Raw genomic sequence first — 13941 nt, forward strand, 5'->3', positions numbered from 1 at the left:
AAACCCCCATCTTCCCCTCATCTCCCCAAACCCCCATCCTCCCCTCATCTCCCCCATCCTCCCCTCATCTCCCCAAACCCCCATCCTCCCCTCATCTCCCCAAACCCCCATCCTCCCCAAACCCCCATCCTCCCCTCAGCTCCCCATTCCTCCTCTCATCTCCCCAAACATCCATCCTCCCCTCATCTCCCCCTTCCTCCCCTCATCTCCCCCATCCTCCCCTCATCTCCCCAAACCCCCATCCTCCACTCATCTCCCCCATCCTCCCCTCATCTCCCCCATCCTCCCCTCATCTCCCCCATCCTCCCCTCATCTCCCCAAACCTCCATCCTCCACTCATCTCCCCTCCTCTCCTCCCATCCTCCCATTTCCCCCCCATCCTCCCCTCATCTCCCCATTCCTCCGCTCATCTCCCCCATCCTTCCCTCATCTCCCCCCATCCTTCCCCTCATATCCCCAAACCCCCATGCTCCACTCATCTCCCTGCTTCTCCCCCCATTCTCCCCTCATCTCCCTCATCCTTCCCTCATCTCCCTAAACCCCCATCCTCCCCTCATCTCCCCCAACCCCCATCCTCCCTTCATCTCCTCAAACCCCCATCCTCCCATCATCTCCCCCATCCTCCCCTCATCTCCCCCATCCTCCCCTCATCTCCCCCCATCCTCCCTCGTCCATCCCCATCCTCCCCTCGTCCATCCCCATCCTCCCCTCATCTCCCCAAACCCTCATCCACCCCTCATCTCCCCAAAGCCCCATCCTCCCATCATCTCCCCCATCCTCCCCTCATCTCCCCCATCCTCCCCTCAGCTCCCCCCATAGTCCCTCATCTCCCCCCATACTCCCTCATCTCCCCCCATCCTCCCCTCATCTCCCCAAACCCCCATCATCCCCACAATTCCCCATGCTCCCCTCAAAGCCCTCCATCCTCCCCTCAAACTCCCCCATCCACCCCCGAAACCCACCATCCTCCCCTCAGTACCCTCATCCTCCTGTCATCTCCCCATCCTCCCCTCAAACCCTCATCCTCCCCTCAGTACCCTCATCCTCCAGTCATCTCCCCATCCTCCCCTCAAACCCTCATCCTCCCCTCAGTCCCCCGATCCACCCCTCAATAACCCCCATTCCTCCCTTCATCTCCCCAAACCCCCATCCTCCACTCATCTCCACAAACCCGCCATCCTACCTCAAACCTGCCATCCTCCCCTCAATCACACCATCCTCCCCCTTCCTACCCTCATCTCCCCAAACCCTTATCCTCCCCTCATCTCCCGATCCTCCCCTCAATCCCCCCCATGCTCCCCTCAATAGCCCCATCTTCCCCTCAAACCCCATCATTTCCACAAACACCCAATCCTCCCCTCAAACACCCCATCCTCCCCTCAATCCTCCCTCCAATATTCCCCATCCTCCCCTCATCTCCCCAAACCCCAATCCTCCCCTCATCTCCCCCATCCTCCCCTCGTCTCCCCAAACCCCCATACTCCCCTCATCTCCCCCATCCTCCCCTCATCTCCCAAATCCCCATCCTCCCCTCAGCTCCCCATTCCTCCTCTCATCTCACCAAACCTCCATCCTCCCCTCATCTCCCCCATCCTCCCCTCATTTCCCCTAACCCCCATCGTCCCCTCATCTCCCCCATCCTCCCCTCATCTCCCCAAACCCCCATCCTCCACTCATCTCCCCTCCTCTCCTCCCATCTCCCCCCATCCTCCCCTCATCTCCCCCCATCCTCTCCTCATATCCCCAAACCCCCATGCTCCACTCATCTCCCTGCTTCTCCCCCCATCCACCCCTCATCTCCCCCATCCTCCCCTCATCTCCCCCATCCTTCCCTCATCTCCCTAAACCCCCATCCTCCCCTCATCTCCCCAAACCCCCATCCTCCCCCTCATCTCCCCCCATCCTCCCAACTCCCCCATCCTCCCCTCATCTCCCCAACCCCCATCCTCCCCTCATCTACCCGAACCCTCCCTCATCTCCCCCAACACCCCCCTTCTCCCCCAACCCCCATCCTCCCCACATCTCCCCATCCTCCCCACATCTCCCCATCCTCCCCACATCTCCCCCATCCTTCCCTCATCTCCCTAAACCCCCATCCTCCCCTCATCTCCCCCAACCCCCATCCTCCCTTCATCTCCTCAAACCCCCATCCTCCCCTCATCTCCCCCCATCCTCCCTCATCCATCCCCATCCTCCCCTCATCTCCTCAAACCCTCATCCACCCCTCATCTCCCCAAACCCCCATGCTCCCCTCACCTCCCCCAATCCTCCCCTCACCTCCCCCAATCCTCCCCTCATATAACCCCCATCCTCCCCTCATATAACCCCCATCCTCCGTTCATCTCCCCCAACACCCATCCTCCCCTCACCTCCACCAACCCCCATCCTCCCCTCACCTCCCCCAATCCTCCCCTCATATTCCCTTCCTCCCCTCATCTCCCCCAACACCCATCCTCCCCTAATCTCCCCCCATCTACCCACATCTCCCCCATCTCCCCTCATCTCTCCTCATCTCCCCATCCTTCCCTCATCTCCCCAAACCCCCATCCTCCCCTCATCTCCCCAAAACCCCATCCTCCCCTCATCTCCCCAAACCCACATCCTCCCCTCATCTCCCCAAACCCACATCCACCCCTCATCTCCCCAAACCCCCATCCTCCCCTCATCTCCCCAAACCCCCATCCTCCCTCATCTCCCAAACCCCCATCCTCCCTCATCTCCCCCCATCCTCCCAACTCCCCCATCCTCCCTCATCTCCCCAACCCCCATCCTCCCCTCATCTACCCGAACCCTCCCTCATCTCCCCCAACACCCCCTTCTCCCCAACCTCCATCCTCCCCACCACTCCCCATCCTCCCCACATCTCCCCATCCTCCCCTCATCCCCCATCCTTCCCTCATCTCCCTAAACCCCCATCCTCCCCTCATCTCCCCCAACCCCCATCCTCCCTCATCTCCCCAAACCCCATCCTCCCTCATCTCCCCCATCCTCCCAACTCCCCCATCCTCCCCTCATCTCCCAACCCCATCCTCCCCTCATCTCCCCAACACCCCCCTTCTCCCCCACCCCATCTCCATCCTCCCACATCTCCCCATCCTCCCCACATCTCACCATCCACCCCACATCTCACCATCCTTCCCTCATCTCCCTAACCCCCATTCTCCCCTCATCTCCCCCAACCCCCATCCTCCCTTCATCTCCTCAAACCCCCATCCTCCCCTCATCTCCCCCATCCTCCCTCATCATCCCATCCTCCCTCATCTCCCCAAACCCTCATCCACCCCTCATCTCCCAAACCCCCATGCTCCCCTCATCTCCCCCATCCTCCCTCATCTCCCCCATCCTCCCCTCATCTCCCCAAACCCCCATCCTCCCCTCATCTCCCCCATCCTCCCCTCAACCCCCAATCCTCCCCTCGTCTCCCCACATCCTCTCATCTCCCCCATCCTCCCTCAACTCCCCAAACCCCCACGCTCCACTCATCTCCCCCCATCCTCCCCTCAAACAACCCCATCCTCCCCTCAATCCTCTCCATCCTCCCTCCAATATTCCCCTCCTCCACCCATCTCCCAAACCCCCATCTTCCCCCTCATCTCCCCAAACCCCCATCCTCCCCTCATCTCCCCCATCCTCCCCTCATCTCCCCAAACCCCATCCTCCCCCTCATCTCCCAACCCCCATCCTCCCCAAACCCCCATCCTCCCCTCAGCTCCCCATTCCTCCTCTCATCTCCCCAAACATCCATCCTCCCCTCATCTCCCCCTTCCTCCCCTCATCTCCCCCATCCTCCCCTCATCTCCCAAACCCCCATCCTCCACTCATCTCCCTAACCCCCATCCTCCCCTCATCTCCCCATCCTCCCCTCATCTCCCCCATCCTCCCCTCATCTCCCCAAACCTCCATCCTCCACTCATCTCCGTCCTCTCCTCCCATCCTCCCATTTCCCCCCATCCTCCCTCATCTCCCCATTCCTCCGCTCATCTCCCCCATCTTCCCTCATCTCCCCCATCCTTCCCCTCATATCCCCAAACCCCCATGCTCCACTCATCTCCTGCTTCTCCCCCCATTCTCCCCTCATCTCCCTAAACCCCCATCCTCCCCTCATCTCCCCCATCCTCCCCTCATCTCCCCCAACCCCCATCCTCCCTTCATCTCCTCAAACCCCCATCCTCCCATCATCTCCCCCATCCTCCCCTCATCTCCCCCATCCTCCCCTCATCTCCCTCCATCCTCCCTCGTCCATCCCCATCCTCCCTCGTCCATCCCATCCTCCCCTCATCTCCCCAAACCCTCATCCACCCCTCATCTCCCCAAAGCCCCATCCTCCATCATCTCCCCCATCCTCCCCTCATCTCCCCCATCCTCCCCTCAGCTCCCCCCATACTCCTCATCTCCCCCCAATACTCCCTCATCTCCCCCCATCCTCCCCTCATCTCCCCAAACCCCCATCATCCCCACAATTCCCTCCATCCTCCCCTCAACTCCCCATCTTCCCCCGAACCCACCATCCTCCCTCAGTACCCTCATCCTCCTGTCATCTCCCCATCCTCCCCTCAAACCCTCATCCTCCCCTCAGTACCCTCATCCTCCAGTCATCTCCCCATCCTCCCCTCAAACCCTCATCCTCCCCTCAGTCCCCCGATCCACCCCTCAATAACCCCCATTCCTCCCTTCATCTCCCCAAACCCCCATCCTCCACTCATCTCCACAAACCCGCCATCCTACCTCAAACCTGCCATCCTCCCCTCAATCACACCATCCTCCCCCTTCCTACCCTCATCTCCCCAAACCCTTATCCTCCCCTCATCTCCCGATCCTCCCCTCACTCCCCCCCATGCTCCCCTCAATAGCCCCATCTTCCCCTCAAACCCCATCATTTCCACAAACACCCAATCCTCCCCTCAAACACCCCATCCTCCCCTCAATCCTCCCTCCAATATTCCCCATCCTCCCCTCATCTCCCCAAACCCCAATCCTCCCCTCATCTCCCCCATCCTCCCCTCGTCTCCCCAAACCCCCATACTCCCCTCATCTCCCCCATCCTCCCCTCATCTCCCAAATCCCCATCCTCCCCTCAGCTCCCCATTCCTCCTCTCATCTCACCAAACCTCCATCCTCCCCTCATCTCCCCCATCCTCCCCTCATTTCCCCTAACCCCCATCGTCCCCTCATCTCCCCCATCCTCCCCTCATCTCCCCAAAACCCCATCCTCCACTCATCTCCCCTCCTCTCCTCCCATCCTCCCATTTCCCCCCATCCTCCCCTCATCTCCCCCCATCCTCTCCTCATATCCCCAAACCCCCATGCTCCACTCATCTCCCTGCTTCTCCCCCCATCCTCCCCTCATCTCCCCCATCCTCCCCTCATCTCCCCCATCCTTCCCACATCTCCCTAAACCCCCATCCTCCCCTCATCTCCCCAAACCCCCATCCTCCCCTCATCTCCCCCCATCCTCCCAACTCCCCCATCCTCCCCTCATCTCCCCAACCCCCATCCTCCCCTCATCTACCCGAACCCTCCCTCATCTCCCCCAACACCCACCTTCTCCCCCAACCCCCATCCTCCATCCTCCCCACATCTCCCCATCCTCCCCACATCTCCCCATCCTCCCCACATCTCCCCCATCCTTCCCTCATCTCCCTAAACCCCCATCCTCCCCTCATCTCCCCCAACCCCCATCCTCCCTTCATCTCCTCAAACCCCATCCTCCCCTCATCTCCTCCCATCCTCCCTCATCCATCCCCATCCTCCCCTCATCTCCCCAAACCCTCATCCACCCCTCATCTCCCCAAACCCCCATGCTCCCCTCACCTCCCCCAATCCTCCCCTCACCTCCCCCAATCCTCCCCTCATATAACCCCCATCCTCCCCTCATATAACCCCCATCCTCCGTTCATCTCCCCCAACACCCATCCTCCCCTCACCTCCACCAACCCCCATCCTCCCCTCACCTCCCCCAATCCTCCCCTCATATTCCCTTCCTCCCCTCATCTCCCCCAACACCCATCCTCCCCTAATCTCCCCCCATCTACCCACATCTCCCCCCATCCTCCCCTCATCTCTCCTCATCTCCCCATCCTTCCCTCATCTCCCCAAACCCCCATCCTCCCCTCATCTCCCCATCCTCCCCTCATCTCCCCAAAACCCCATCCTCCCCTCATCTCCCCAAACCCACATCCTCCCCTCATCTCCCCAAACCCACATCCACCCCTCATCTCCCCAAACCCCCATCCTCCCCTCATCTCCCCAAACCCCCATCCTCCCCTCATCTCCCCAAACCCCCATCCTCCCCTCATCTCCCCAAACCCCCATCCTCCCCTCATCTCCCCCCATCCTCCCTCATCCATCCCCATCCTCCCCTCATCTCCCCAAACCCTCATCCACCCCTCATCTCCCCAAACCCCCATGCTCCCCTCATCTCCCCCCATCCTCCCCTCATCTCCCCAAACTCCCATCCTCCCCTCATCTCCCCATCCTCCCCTCAACCCCCCAATCCTCCCCTCGTCTCCCCACATCCTCTCATCTCCCCCATCCTCCCCTCAACTCCCCAAACCCCCACGCTCCACTCATCTCCCCCATCCTCCCCTCAAACACCCCATCCTCCCCTCAATCCTCTCCATCCTCCCTCCAATATTCCCCATCCTCCACCCATCTCCCCAAACCCCCATCTTCCCCTCATCTCCCCAAACCCCCATCCTCCCCTCATCTCCCCCATCCTCCCCTCATCTCCCCAAACCCCCATCCTCCCCTCATCTCCCCAAACCCCCATCCTCCCAAACCCCATCCTCCCCTCAGCTCCCATTCCTCCTCTCATCTCCCCAAACATCATCCTCCCCTCATCTCCCCTTCCTCCCCTCATCTCCCCCATCCTCCCCTCATCTCCCAAACCCCATCCTCCACTCATCTCCCCCATCCTCCCCTCATCTCCCCATCCTCCCCTCATCTCCCCCATCCTCCCCTCATCTCCCCAAACCCCCATCCTCCCCTCATCTCCCCCATCCTCCCCTCTCCCCCATCCTCCCCTCATCTCCCCCCATCCTCCCCTCATATCCCCCAACCCCCATCCTCCCCAAACCCTCCCTCATCTCCCCCAACCTCCATCCTCCCCTCATCTCTCCATCCTCCCCTCATCTCCCCCAACCCCCATCATCCCCACATCTCCCCATCCTCCCCTCATCTCCCCATCTTCCCCTCATCTCCCCAACCCCCATCCTCCCCTCATCTCCTCCATCCTCTCCAAACCCCCATCCTCCCCTCATCTCGCCGCATCTCCCCCCATCTCCTCCCATCCTCCCCCCATCTCCTCCCACCTTCCCCTCATCTCCTCCCACCTTCCCCTCATCTCCCCCCATCCTCCCCTCATCTCCCCCAACCTCCCCTCATCTCCCCCAACCCCCACTCTCCCCTCATCTCTCCCCATCCTCCCCTCATCTCCTCCCATCCTCCCCTCATATCCCCCAACTCCCATCTTCCCCTCATCTCCCCCAACCCCCATCTTCCCCTCATCTCCCCCAACCCCCATCTTCCCCTCATCTCTCCCCATCCTGCCCTCATCTCCCCGCATCCTCCCCTCAGCCCCATCCTCCCCTTATCCAACCACCCCCTCCCCTTACCTCCCCGTCTCTCGGTGTGAAGACCTTCCCTCACTCCCGCCGCTCCGATCATTGGCCTTCGTCACGTGGTACCTGTTTGAATTGAGGCGGCGGTTGGTTTTGGTGGGAAGAGCGATTCCCGTTCCCGGTGATGTACTGCCTCCTGAAAGATATTTCTTCGATTGAGTGCCGTACAAAAATCGAAGTCGCTTAGGGACTCAGGTTGGGATAAGAAGAAGTAAAGGGAAGAACTCACTGATAGAGGTAGTGTTTGTGTCCTCTGACAATAGCGACACAGTAGGATGGAGTACAACAAATGAAATAAATCGGTGTCTGACAGAAAGATACGGCGATCGTCAGCAGATTTTAAAACATAGACTATGAGAATCGAATGGGCAATATAACCGAGAAAGGGATTTCATTGAATATTTTCAGGGTTGAGTCACACCGCACGGAAACAAGCCCTTGGTCCAACCAGTCTATGCCAGCCATAATTCCAAATTAAACGAGTCCCACCTGCATCAATATCCCTCCATTTTTATTCATGTGCTTACTTAAATGTCTTTTAAACGTTGTAACTGTACCTGCATCTACCACTTCCCCTGGAAGTTCGTTCCACACACGAAAAAAAGTACCATTATGTCTTTTTTAAAGTGTTTCTGTTTTCACCTTAAAAATATGCCCTTAACCATAAAACCCCAACCTTGGGGAAAACTGCCATTCACTTTATTTATATCCCTCATGTTTTTGTAATGTGGAGGTATCAGCGTTGGACTGAGGTCAGCAGTCACAACACATCAGGTTATAGTCCATTAGGTTTCCTACTCCTCCCATGCTGCCTGACCTGCTGTGCTTTTCCAGCACCACTCTAATCTTGACTGTGATCTCCAGCATCTGCAGTCCTCACTTTCGCCTAGGTTTATTTGAAATTACAAGCTTCCTGAGCGCTGCCCTTCAGGTGGAGTGGAACTGACAAAGGAGCTGCACTCCGAAAGCTTGTAATTTCATATAAACTTGTTGGACTACAACCTTTTGTCCTGTGGCTTCTGACCGTGAATTTGTAAGTCTCTACAAGGTCATCCTTCAACCTCTTGTGATCCTGTTAAAAAAATGTCCCAGCCTATCTTTATATCTCATACTCTCCCTTCCTAGTAACACCTGGTAAATGTCATCTGAATCTGCTCCAGCTTAATAATATATAAATAATTTAATTGTAGGGACACAATACTGCAGAAGGGACCTCAACATAACATTCCAACTCTATATGAATTTCAGCCCTTCAAAAATAGTAATTTAACTCTAAAAAGTAGTCACAAAAATTTGTGTATTACTTGAGTGTATATGGTATCTAGATTTATGTTTAAGATCTCCAGCACTTCTTCTGTATTGTGAACTGTTTTCAAACATCAATATTTACTTCTCCGAGTTCTCTAGCTTCCATTTCTGTCTCTGCAGTAAAAATTGACACAAAATATTAATTTAATATTGCTCCCATCTCCTGAGGTTCAACACAAAGACAATCTATAGTATTTTTCAAGAACAGCATATGAATCGGAGAGGAATTCTTAGAGACTTGATTTTGTACAACATGATAGGATTAATTGATGACTTCATAGTGAACATGCTGTTAGCAGCAATTATAATATGTTTGAATTTTACAGTCTGTTTAAGGGAGAGAAGAGTGTGGGTTCCAAGACTAATATTCTTAATTTAAATAATGACAATTATGAGGGAATGAAAGCAGCTAACTAACGGGACTGGTAAATTCGGTTCATGGATAATTCAATAGAGATGCACTGGCAGACATCGAAAGGAATATTTCACAGAATGAAAAGAGAATTTTTCTTTCTTGTTAGAATCTAATGTGAAAACCTACCATCCATGATTAATTTATAAAAGTTAAAAGTTAGTGAAACAAAAAAAATTACTCAAAGAAAGGTTTGATTGGATAGAATATTTTAAAAAACTAAAAGATTAATAATGAAGCAAGTATGAAAGTAAGCTAGCTAGAAATATAAAAACTGATAATATGAGTTTCTATAGTTATTGAAAAAAGGAAAAGAATTCAAGTGACTTGGTCTGATAGAAAGTTAGTCTAGGAATTAACAATGAAAGTAAGGAGATGGCATATTATTTGAATAGGTTTTTTGCATTAGTCTTCACTGCAAATGATGCAAGTAAAATCCCAGAAACAGCTATAAGTCAGAAGTGGAAGGGAAAGATTACCTCAAGAAAATTACAATAACTAAAGAAATGGTTCTGAGCAAATTTGTGGAGCTGCTGGCTGACAATGTACCTAGATCATAACAGACTTCATAGAAACATAAAATCCATAAAGAAATGCCAAGGTAGATAGTTGTTGCCTTGTTTACTTTTCCAAACATTACTTCACTAGAAAGTAGCACATTTAACTCCTCTGTTCAAAAAGTAAATTCAAAATATAGTTTATGGTGTAGGGTGTATTTACAATATATGTTAAGGATTTGGATGAAGGAACGAAATGTAATATCTCCATATTTGCAGATGACACAAAGTTTAGTGGAAGAGTGAGCTGTGAGGAGGAGTATAAAAGTGAATCTCATGTTTCATTAACGCACATTTACTATAACATGATTAACAAACTGGGGACATTGTTTCTTATGCACAAACTATTAAAGCGTATATTGGTTATAACGCGATTCTGGCCCCATTAGTTTAAATGGTCCTGCTATTATGCGATTTTCTTATAATACAGCTTTGCACGAGAACAGAACTACCCCTTTATACCAGAACTGACTGTAGTGCTGAAATGTTTCTTCCAGGTGGGTCTACGCTTTAGAAGGGAAAATGTGTTCCAAGCCCCAAGTAACCTACTTGGGCTACAGAATTGACAAGACCCTGGGTTACCTCCTTTGGAAGGTAAAGTGAGGGTGATCAAGATACCTTGACTCCCAGATCTGTACTGGAGCTTAGGGTCGTTCCTTGGGTTGATGAATTATTACAGAAAATTCATACATAACCTGGCCTCCGTTTTGCACCCTAACACCTGCTTTGAAAAGGGTCAGCTTTGGAAATGGTCACACAGCCAAGAAGTAGCCTTTAGGGAAGCAACTATCATCGTCTAAAGTGTCGGCCCACTACAATCCCAAGTGAGATGTGGTGCTGACATGTGATGTCTCCCTGTGTAGTATCAGAGTAGTACTGGTGGCCCAAGAGAGTGGAAAGCCCAATAGCATATGCTTCCTGGAATTTGGCTGCTGCCGAACACAAATTTGTCAAGATAGAGGAAGGACGTTTGGTGATCATTTTCAGTGTGAGAAAGTTCCACCAATACCTTTATGGATGTAAATTTGTAATAGCAACTAGGACTACTTAAAGCAGACAAAGTCATGCCACCATTAGCTTCAGGTCGAATTCAGCGGTGGGTTCTTATTCTCAGTGCATATAATTACAAGTTGGAGCATTGTCTAGGAGGCCAAGTGGCAAATGCAGATCCCTTGAACCACCTCCAACTGGCAGATACATCCCCAGTGGTGCCTCGTCTGAAGACTCTGTAATAGTTTCAAACTTCTTGGATACCCTTCTGGTCAACGCTGACAATATCCAACCATGGATAAAAAAAGATCCAGTTCTGGGAAAACTTATATAGCTTCCCCCATTGGTGGCAATGGGGGAAACAGAAAGGGCCCTCACCACCAGAATTGAAACTGTTTTGGATCCAGCGAGACTAGATCACCGTAGAGGATGGCACATTATTGTGGGGAGCAGGAGTGATTGTCCTGAGTAAAGATTGCCACCAGACACTGGCTGAACTCTACTAGGGGTTTCCAAAATGAAGATGTTGGCAAGAAGTTATGTTTGGTGGCCAGGATTGGATGCAGACATAGCCGTGTTGGTGAGATAGTCCCCAGAGTGCAGAGGTGAACAAAAATTACCACCAGCAGCCCTCCAAATTTGTAGGAATGGCGGGGTAAACCCTGGACTTGGTTACGCATGAACTATGCCAGTCCTCTTATGGGATCAGTGGTCTTGCTCATTGTGAATGCCCATTCAAAGTGTTGGACATGCATGGAGTTAATTTGGCAAACTCAGGGATGACGATTAAAAACTGCAAGCATTGCTTGTAATACATGGACTTCTGGAAGTATTGGTTACAGACAATGAGGCAACACTCACCAGCAGGGATTTCGAGTATTTGTTAAAGTTGAATGGCATTCAGCATATTCGGAGGCTCCATACCATCCATTGTCCAGTGGTTTTGTAGATAGAGCAGTCCCAACATTGAAAGCAAGCTTAAAGAAACAGCCTACAACTTCACTCAATACCAAACTATTCTTGTTCCTTTTTGATTATAGGACCATTCCTCACGCACCTACAAGGATAGCTCCAGCAGATTTGCTGATGGGGAGAAGACTCTGCACCAGGTTAAACTTGATATTCCCGTACCTGAGAGGTGAAATGGTATCAAAATGCCAATGTGGGACATAAGACTCCTCTAAATGAGAGAGAGAGAGAGTTTACTTCAGGGACAAGTTTGGTGTTGAACATGGTAATGGCCCTGCATGGGTACATGTGAGATCGGGTCCAGTGACATACAAAGTTGGGGTGGATAATACAGTCGTGAACAAACATGTGGATCACATGAAAGCTGCTACCTCGAAATTGGGCAGGAGCAGAAAGTACCCTGCCCCTCAGCACAGTCGAAAAGGCTGTCACAGACCATGGGTTCTCCCTCTCTGTCTAGCTTTGAAGAAATCTGAGTCCAAACTGGATGCAGCCAATGCAGCTGGATGAAACCCCTAGTAGAGTTCAGCCTTGATACTGTTACCACCTGGATTTGAACGGTGGAGGGGGGGGGCGGATACTGGTACTGCACCTGAGACACTCTGGATGCAAGAGACAGGCGACAGTCTGGTATATGCAGTTCGTGTCCGGGCTGACAGATATAAACAGGAGTCTCAGGGATTCCCCTCGATCTAGAGAGGCTGTGTACTCAGTCCCTTCTTGTACTCCCTATACACTTATGACTGCGTGGCCAAATTTTGTCCAAACTCCATCTACAAGTTCACTGACGAGACCACCATTGTAGCTCAGATATCAAACAATGACATACAGGAGTTGGGAGGTCATGTTGAGGCTGTACAGGCCATTGGTTAGGCCACTTTTGGAATATCTGTCGAATTCTGGTTTCCATCCTATAGGAAGGATGTTGTGAAACTTGAAAGAGTTAAAAAAGATTGACAAAGGTGTTGCCAGGGTTGGAGGGTTTGAGCTATAGGAGAGGCTGAATAGGCTGGGGCTGTTTTTCCTGAAATGTTGGGAGGCTGCAGGGTGACCTTACAGAGGTTTATAAAATCATGAGGGACATGGATAGGGTTAATGGATCCCTGGGGTTGGGGAGTTCAGAACTAGAGAGCATAGATTTAGGGTGAGAAGGGAAAGATTTAAAAGGGACCTAAGAGGCAACCTTTTCACAGAGAGGGTGGTGCATATATGGAATGAGCTGCCTGAGGAAGTGATTGAGGGTGGTACACTAACAACATTTAAAAGGCATCTGGATGGGTATATGAATAAGAAGATTTAGAGGGCTATGAGCCAAGGGCTGGCAAATGGGATAAGACTAATTTAGGTATCTTGTCAACATGGACAAGTTGGACCGAAGGGCCTGTTTCCATGCTAGCAATCTCTATGACTGACTCTGAGCTAGTTGGTCAGAGTCCATGTACAGTGCTTGTGTAAATGAAGAGTGGATACCAGCCTCCAATGGGCTATTTCACTTGCATTAATATTACTGTTACTTATACTGGTGATGGGTCTGAAAGAGGACATTCATACTGAAATTGGATTTGAACGGGGTGGGGGGACGGGAAATACTGCTACTGCACCTAGAGGGGACACATTGACACTTTATCTGAATAGAGGTCAACAAGATTGATTCTTCAAATCTAGGAACTCTCAAATTTTTATTTGAAATATAAGTTAACAACTTACTTGGCTGAGGAAAGTGAATATACTCTACTCCAGTTCATGGTGACAGGTAATAGGTGGCAAGCCAAGTGGTTAGGATAACACAAAGTGTCTGCAGAGGGATGTAAATAAATGAAGTGAGTTCGCTAAAAATTGGCAGATGGAGGATAGTGAGGCGATAAACTTTGGTAGGTAGAATAAAGAAGCTAAATATTATTTAAATGGAGAAAGACTGCAGAAAGCTACTGAACAATAATTTGGGAATTTTCATGCCTAAGTCAAAAACAGCTGGCATTCCAGTTCAATGGATAATAGAAAAGGCAAATGGAATATTGGCCTTTATTAAAAAGGGAGTGGACCACAAAAATAGGGAGATTTTGCTAAAATTGTACAAGGCACTAAC

The sequence above is a fragment of the Chiloscyllium punctatum genome, chromosome 18 (assembly GCF_047496795.1).
Source record: "Chiloscyllium punctatum isolate Juve2018m chromosome 18, sChiPun1.3, whole genome shotgun sequence".
NCBI classification, from domain to species: Eukaryota; Metazoa; Chordata; class Chondrichthyes; order Orectolobiformes; family Hemiscylliidae; genus Chiloscyllium; species Chiloscyllium punctatum.